The 9089-nt window shown below is 42.1% G+C and overlaps 1 pseudogene; it reads right to left on the minus strand.

Moving 5' to 3' along the window:
* The window catches only part of LOC117504163, a 72727-nt pseudogene extending 69153 nt beyond the window's left edge, over positions 1-3574 (minus strand).
* Positions 3575-9089: the final 5515 nt, after the last annotated feature.

A 9089-nucleotide genomic window follows, 5' to 3' on the forward strand; every position in this document is an offset into this window, starting at 1 on the left:
CCCATGTTGCATTAGAAGAGAGACAAAGAGGGGAAACATTTGCAAATGGCCACCTTAAATATCCTTTCTCATGATTGAATTCACCTGCGTAAGGAGGTCAAGGGTCAGTGAGCTTACAAATCAATTTGTGTTTGAGTAATTAGTGCTACATGTATTCAAATCAATAAAATGACAAGGGTGCCCAAATTTATGCACCTGCCCAATTTTGTTTAAATAATTATTGCACACTTTCTGTAATCAAATATCAGTGTTTTCATCTGGTATATGATATATTTAACTGAAATTTCTGAACCAGACAACCAATGATTTATAAAGGAAAATCATGAAAATTATCAGGGGTGCCAAAACTTTTGCATACAACTGTAGCTGATTTTGCAAAAACAATGAAAATGGCTCTGGTGAACACCTACTTTAAGAAAAAGGAAGAGCACAGGGTGACATATAAGAGTGGAGGAAGGTGCACCCAGGTGGACTGCATTCTGTGGAGGAGATGCAAGCTAAAAGAAATTAGAGACTGTAAGGTGGTGGCAAGAGAGAGTGTAGATAGACAGGATGATTTTAGAAGTGAAGAAGAAGAACTGAGTGAGAGCTCAGCAAAGGATCAGATGGTGGAAGCTAAAGGAAGAAGACTCTTGTGTGAAATTCAGTGAGCAGGTGAGTGAGACACTGAATGGAGAAGAAGCAATTTTGAACAACTGGAAAAATACTGCAGATGTGGTGAGGGAGACAGCTAGGAAGCTACTGGGTGTGACATCTGGATAGCGGAAGGAAGACAAGGAGACTTGGTGGTGGAACAAAGATGTCCAAAAAAGCACAAGGAGAAAGAGGTTGGCAAAAAAGATGTGGGATATGGTCATGGAAGTGTGCCTCCCCCATAACACATGTGGCATGCCTGTGTGTCACACCCCCCACCCCCTCCCAACACATGTGACATGCGAGTGTGTCGCCCACCTGCATGACATGCTGATAATTATGTACAGACAAGATCACATGCGGACCGGCCAGCCACGTCTGAGCGTGCATGGCACGGCAAGGCACCTCTCGGCTGATCACCGGCCAGCAACTCATTGACAGGTGGAAATGATGACTCTGCACATGACGTGTTAAATTAAAAACACAGAGACCACAGCCAGGACAAGTATATAAATAAATACTACTATAAGTACATACATAATTACATAGCAAATACATAAAATAAATAATCACAGAACAAAGAAACAGAGAGTGACACTTTGTGCTTTGTGCCACTCAAAAAGGTGGGCATGGTGCTGCAAGCAGCAACTGTTGGGCTCTGTGGACCCGCAAGTCACAGCCAGAGAACTGTACGGTGTTATGACGGACATGACCATACAACACTCCACCCTGAGGCACGTGCATGTGCATGCTGTCCTCAGGCTGGGATTCCATGCACGATCTCACTTTGTGGGGTAAGGATGATTCTGAGAAAGCTGAGAACTACACAGGAGGACCTGGTCAATGACCTGAAGAGAGCTGGGACCAAAGTCACAAAGATTACATTAGTAACACATGATGCTGTCGTGGTTTAAAATCCTGCAGGGCAGCAAGGTCCCCCTGCTCAAGACAGCACATGTCCAGGCCCATTTGAAGTTCACCAGTGACCATCTGGATGATCCAGAGGAGGCATGGGAGAAAGGCATGTGGTCAGATGAGACCAGAAATAGAGCTTTTTGGAATCAACTCCACTTACCATGTTTAGAGGATGAGAACAACCCCAAGAAAATCATCCCAACCGTGAAGCATGGGGGTGGAAATATGCATGACAATGACCCCAAACACACAGCCAGGGCAACTAAGGAGGGGCTCCGTAAGAAGCATTTCAAGGTCCTGGAGTGGCCTGGCCAGTCTCCAGACCTGGACTCAATAGAAAATCTTTGGAGGGAGCTGAAACTCCAAACCCGAAAGATCTAGAGAAGATCTGTATGGAGGAGTGGACCAAAATGTGTATGCAAACCTGGTGAAAAACTACAGGAAATGTTTGACCTCTGTAACTGCAAACAAAGACTACAGTACCAAATATTAACATTGATTTTCACAGGTGTTCAAATACTTATTTGCAGTAATAACATACAAATAAATTATTTAAAAAAATCATACATTGTGATTTCCAGATTTTTTTTTTTTTTTTTTTTTTAGATTATGTCTCTCACAGTGGACATGCACCTAAGATGAAAATTTCAGACCCCTCCATGATTTCTAAGTGAGAGAACTTGCAAAATCGCAGGGTGTTCAAATACTTATTTTCCTCGCTGTATATAGTGATTTGGAGATGTTCATGTATCCACCTCCTACACCGAAAAAAGACAATAGTTGAACCACCTTAAAAAGCGTTACAAATTTTAAAAGCTGAATGAATTAAGTTACTTGAACTTAAGTTAGAGTTGATCTAACCTGCTAACTTAGGTTCAAACAACTTAATTAATTCAGGTTTTTACCAATTTTAACACTTTTTTAAGTTGGTTTGTTTTTTTCAGTATAGTAAGTCCCTTTGGCTGTTCCTTTGTTTTCCCTTGGGGTCTCCTAACTTGTGAAAAACAAAACAAATGGTTGCAAAACTGATGGTTTGTGGTAACAGTAATCTGTACATTTAGTTTGTCCAGTAAATTACAGACTCTGAAAATGGAAGGATTATGTTTAAAAATGACTGGTTAATCTACCTTATAGCAATTGTGTCACTGCTCAAATACTTATGGACCGGCATGCCATTTCAAGGTGAGCAGATTCATGATGTTTGGTAAACTGGCCTTATGAATATTTAAATAAAATATTAGTCCATGGAGGTTTAAACATAATAAAAAATAAGTTTAAGAGATCAAAACTGATCTCATTTCCATTTATAGCTGGAATTCACAGTGTCCTTGGATTTGAACAGTGTGAGTCAAGCACGTCGTGTCTCCAATTTCATGGAGTGCTTTACGGTGTCAGATGATATTTTATGTCGCTGCTAAAATAAAATTATTTGTGTTCTCCAGAGTTCTACAGTTTCACTGCATCTTTCAAATAATGAGCTCCATCCTAAAAAAAAAAAAAAAAAATTGCAGGAATGAATCAACCAAACGAGGCTCAGGAAATTGGACTCCTGTTCAGCCAGACCTAACCATCCCAAATGTTTGACATCCCAAATGTCCAACAACTGCTGTAGAACATGTTCACGTATTCCGAACATCCCTTCTGAGATCAGAGTCTACAGACATAAAACACCTCAGGCTCTTCTCCAGATTCACCAACACAATAAATCTGCAGCCAGATCTGATTTGGCCTTAAAGTCAGAAACAGATCCTGTTAGAAACAGGCTGTTTAGGACTGATGACTGATTTGGGGCTCACTGCCGGCCTGTGGTTGACTTACCTCAGAGAGGGAGAGAAGCTCCTCAGACGGTGAAGATGAAGGTCTGTAAGAATCTGCACGCTCTGCTCAGAGAATAAGTCCTTGTGTTCCAGTGATATTTGAGCTCATCAGGCCTTTATTGGCTGTAGGATGACAGCAAAGTGTACGTGCATGTGTGTGTGTGTGTGTGTGTGTAGGGGGTGTGGGGGACACCGATGACCCTGGAGAAGGAGATGGATGAAATGCTGTGGATGAAAGAGGAGGGCTCGGATTTTAGAAAGGAGCAGCTGAGAAGGTTCTGTTGCTAAATTTATGGCTATTGAAGGTTGAGGGGGGATGGGGAGGGTATTACACATCAGCTTTGCATCCAGACAATGGAAACTCTGTATGTGTGTGTGTGTGTGCCTGTATGTATAATCTACTTCATCAAGCAGTCAATGGTGTGTCCACAGCAGACGTTCAAGATTTGCTGTGGTTTTCAGCACGTTACAAAGTACTGGCAAACGTCTGAACGGAAAGACAACACCTTGTTCCTTCAAGATTGCAGTCGGATTTTCTATCTTGATGCTGTACGTAGTTTCCCTTTAACAAAGTTTTGTGGTCACTTACGATACATTGTGCTTTAAATTAAATAATTTTTCAATTTTTAAAAATTTATATAGCGACAAATCACAACAGAGTTGCCTCAAGGCGCTTCACAACCCCCAGAGCAGCAGTGATGAGGAAAAATTCCCCCTGAGGAAGAAACCTCAAGCAGACCAGACTCAAAGGAGTGACCCTCTGCTTGGGGCATGCTACAGACAAAAATTACAGAACAATTCAAAACGAATATACAGGAAATGCTGTTGGTGCACAGGACAGGAGGGTCTCCAGCACAAATACCACACCCATCTCTGGATGGAGCTGCACCTTAAACACAGAGAAAAAACAGAATCAGGCATCAGAAAGACAAGAAATACGTGGTGTGTCCAAAAGGACTTTTTTTTCATCAGAATTTTTTCAGAAGCTGTTAGAGACTGGCACCTGGAAACCATTCGAAAAAGTTATCTGGCTTTTGGTGAAAATTTTACAGGCTTCACAGAGAATAAGGACTTTAACTACAGCTTTAAGAACCCCTTTAAGGACGGTCGGTGCGCCGCGCTCCGAGCTGCGACGTCGCGGCACAAATCACTGGATCATTTCTAAGCTGATGGCTCTGTGGATACGAGACCGTCGTGTGCTCTTTCTCTGGTTATCACAAGAGCTGGACATCAGCCATTTTCTAGCAGATTTCACTTTTAACAAGAGATTTTATCATGGAAAGCCGCGCGGAGGCTTCACGCGTCACGACCGATTTGCTGATGAACCGAGACAAAGGAACACCTCCGTTTCGGCGTACCAGAGGACAAGTTTGGACATGTCTATCTTGGCTTTCAGTGCTTACCAGTCGAGTGAGTATAAGAGAACTTGTGGAGAGCTGGACATATCCAAACTTGTCCTCTAACACGCCGAAACGGAGGTGTTCCTTTGTCTCACTTCATCAGCGAATCGGTCGTGACGCGCAAAGCCTCCGCGCGGCTTTCCATGACAAAATCTCTTGTTAAAAGTGAAATCTGCTGGAAAATGGCTGATGTCCAGCTCTTGTGATAACCAGAGAAAGAGCACACGACGGTCTCGTATCCACAGAGCCATCAGCTTAGAAATGATCCAGTGGTTTGTGCTGCGACGTCGCAGCTCGGGGCGCAGCGCACCGACCGTCCTTAAAGGGGTCCTTAAAGGGGTCCTTAAAGCTGTAGTTAAAGTCCTTATACTCTGTGAAGCCCGTAAAATTTTCACCAAAAGCCAGATAACTTTTTCGAATGGTTTCCAGGTGCCAGTCTCTAACAGCTTCTGAAAAAATTCTGATGGAAAAAAGTCCTTTTCATTCCGCCATTTCCAGACAATGAAAATCCGACGAGGGGGCGGGACCACTCCTTCCACAAGGCGTGCTCACAGGCGAATGACGTCACCGACAGCCGTGGAAAAACACGCATGCGCACGAGGGTTCAAGCATGTCTGACGTAAAAGCATATGAATGAAATCCATATAGTTTTTTAAAAAAATAAAAAGGACTGTTACTTTATGGACACACCACGTACAGTATAATTTGTCAGCATTAAACAACAAGAAAAACAGGAAATACTAAGTTGATCCCCAGCCACTAGCCCTAAGTTTCACTAAAAGACCCAGAATTTAGGTAAAGTTGAGGCAGTGGCACGCTCCATTTCTTAGTAAAATGAATTAAAAGAGTAAAAAGCGTAGAACTATACTATGCCAGCTAGCCATACGAAAGGGAAAATAAGTGCATCTTAAGTCTGGATTTGAAAGTCTCCACAGAATCTGTTTTACTGACGCAGGGAGATCATTCCACAGAACAGGGGCACGATAAGAGAAAGCTCTATGACCAGCAGACTTCTTATTCACCCTAGGGACACTAAGTAGTCCTGCACTTTGGGGTACAATGCCTTACACTGTACCCAATAATGACACACCAAGACAAGAACCTCCAATAACATCCAATCCAAAATCCCTGTAAGATGAATCATTTGAAAAGTTTATTTCCACTAATGACATAACCGTTGGCTGAGTTTGAAGGCCAGTGTCTCCGGCGTGTACTGTTTTCAGACAACCTCATGTTGTGTAGCATGAAACGGGAAGAAGGAGAGGAATCTTAAAGAATGGAGTACGGCTCTGAACTACAGAGAGCACAAATTCATTTTAGGTGTGTCCAACTCATATGTGCATAAACCGGGTGCACAATAGGGTGCATAGTGCAGATTTGCCTTCTTAATTAGTCACAGGCGTGTTTTCGCCATCACATGAAAATGTGGGTACACAGGATGACAGCAGATGGTATGTGCCAAGATCTGTGCAGTTTAAAGCCTCAGCAAATCAGCAGTGCAGCAAAAAATTGCCATTATCACCATACAGGTTCATGCTTTCATTATTCTGACACAAGAACGAGGTGCATTAGTGCAGCACAGCCAGTGTACATGTGCCCATGCATCAGGACGAGGTGTGTATAAATGTTTTAACAATCCAAACATCAAGCCAGTCACATACGTGAGCCAGCAATTACACAGGTGGTTTAGTGGGGGGAGAGTGACAATGACCACTGGGTTTTAAAATCTAGAGTCGGTGAATCAAAGCCATATGGGTGTAAATATGGCTGAGCTGTTAAAGAATGCTGTTGTTGGCCTTTCGGCTGCTCCAGTTTGAATGGGCTTGCCACAGCGGATCAAACACAACTCTGCATTGGGATTAGGCACAAGTTTTATGCCGAATGCCTTCCTGATGCAATTCCAGTTGCATACAATACACCACTTGACTGACTACATCTTAGTTTTAAGACCAACATGCTCCCAGGTGCACAGATGCGCACACGTTGACGTGTGATTTAAAGGATGTGGGCACTGGGTATTATTGATGGAAACTACAGTGGGGCAAAACGTATTTGTAGCCTCTGATGTGTATTCATTATTTTATGAATTTGATATTTTTTTAATTTTATTTTATTATTTTATGGGAGTGGTGACCAAGTGGTTAGTGTACTTGTTTTCAGTGCTAAAGAATCCCAGTTCAAACCCTACCCCTGCCACCCCTCTCCATGTAATGTGGAGCTGTGTCAGAAGGGCATCTGGTGTAAAATATGTGCCAATTTAACATGCAGATGCACTTTGGATCTGCTGTGGCAACCCCAAGTGAAAAACAAGGGAGCAGCTGAAGGGAATTCGTTATTTAATTTTATTATTTCATGACTTAGACATTGTTATCATTAAGCTTCTTCCACTTACATTGGGGTAAAAAAGTATTTAGTCAGCCCCTAATTGTGCAAGTTCTACTTAGAAAGATGAGAGAGGTCTGTAATTTTCAACATAGGTACACTTCAACTGTGAGAGACAAAATGAGAAAAAAAAAAATCCAGAAAAAGACATTGTAGGATTTTTAAAGAATTTATTTGTAAACTATGGTGGAATCTGTTGGAACTCGTTATCTGTATAAAAGACACCTATCTACAGCATCAAACAGTCAGACTCCAAACTCAACCATGGCCAAGACCAAAGAGCTGTCGAAGGACACCAGGAAGAAAATTGTAGATGTGTACCAGGCTGGGAAGAGTGAATCTACAATAGTCAAGCACGTTGGTGTGAATAAATCAACTGTGGGAGCAATTGTAAGACATACAAGACCATTGATAATCTCCCTTGATCTGGGGCTCCATGCAAGCTGTCATCCTGTGGGGTCAAAATGATCATGAGAACGGTAAACAAAAATCCCAGAACTACACAGAAGGACCTGCTGAGAGCTGGGACCAAAGTGACAAAGGCTACACACTACGCAGAGAGGGACTCAAATCCTGCCGTGCCAGGCGTGTCCCCCTGCTTAAGCCAGTACATGCCCAGGCCTGTCTGAAGTTTGCCAGAGAGCATATGGATGATCCAGAAAAGAACTGGGAGAATATCATGTGGTCAAATGAAACCAAAATAGAACTTTTTGGTAAAAACGCAACTCGTCGTGTTTGGAGGAAGAAGAATGCTGAGTTGCATTCCAAGAACACCATATCTACTGTGAAGCATGGGGGTGGAAACATCATGCTTTGGGGCTGTTTTTCTGCAAAGGGGACAGGACAACTGATCTGTGTTAAGGGAAGAATAAATGGGGCCATGTATCGTGAGATTTTAAGCTAAAACCTCCTTCCATCAGTGAGAGCATTGAAGATGCAACGTGGCTGGGTCTTCCAGCATGACAATGATCCCAAACATACCACTCGGGCAATGAAGGAGTGGCTCCGTAAGAAGCATTTCAAGGTCCTGGAGTGGCCAAGCCAGTCTCCAGACTTCAACCCCATAGAAAATTTGTGGAGGGAGTTGAAAGTCCGTGTTGCCCAGCAACAGCCCCAAAAACATCACTGCTCTAGAGGAGATCTGCATGCAGGAATGGGCCAAAATACCAGCTACAGTGTGTGCAAACCTAGTGAAGACTTACAGGAAACATAAGTCTTCACCAGGTTGTGAAGACTTACATTTCTAATCTTTGTCATTGCCAACAAAGATTACAAGTATGTTACAAAGTATTGAGTTGAACTTTTGTTATTGACCAAATACTTATTTTCCACCATAATTTACAATTAAATTCTTTAACTATAAGCACTCGGCGAGCGCAAACCTCCACCAAGGCCATAGGGTCACTGAAGTCACATGGAATACCTTTGACAAAGAGACTTATTCCACGTCGTTTCACGCATCTACCGTCATGTTTCAAATTCAGTGGTTAACCCTCTGGGGTCCGAGGGCATTTGTTGGACAGTTCACTCGCCTGGCACAAATGTTTTATTATTGCTGTTAACAGCTCTCCCTGCATCCCACAATCAAGTTTTATGTCTCTTTTTTCAGGACAACCTGTACTTTCAAAATATATATGCTATAGTTGTGTTTTATAAGTGTAATAAAGGTTTACAATCAGAAATAAAAAAGGAAAAAGTAAAGCGAAAAATAATTTTCCACACACATTTATTCAAAACACACAGCAAACTACAATAAACAACTGTTGTGACACTTATAAAGGTAATTTGTGCTCTTGTGTGAAAGACTGTACAACAAAAAGTTTCAAACAATAAACACAAGTGCCCATTTTGAACAATATATTCAAAATGGTCTATGGTCTATTTTGTTTGTCTTCATCTCAAAGCAATTTCTGTTACAATTTCAATTACACAAAGGTCACGT

This window comes from Thalassophryne amazonica, chromosome 2 (assembly GCF_902500255.1).
Source record: "Thalassophryne amazonica chromosome 2, fThaAma1.1, whole genome shotgun sequence".
Lineage (NCBI taxonomy): Eukaryota > Metazoa > Chordata > Actinopteri > Batrachoidiformes > Batrachoididae > Thalassophryne > Thalassophryne amazonica.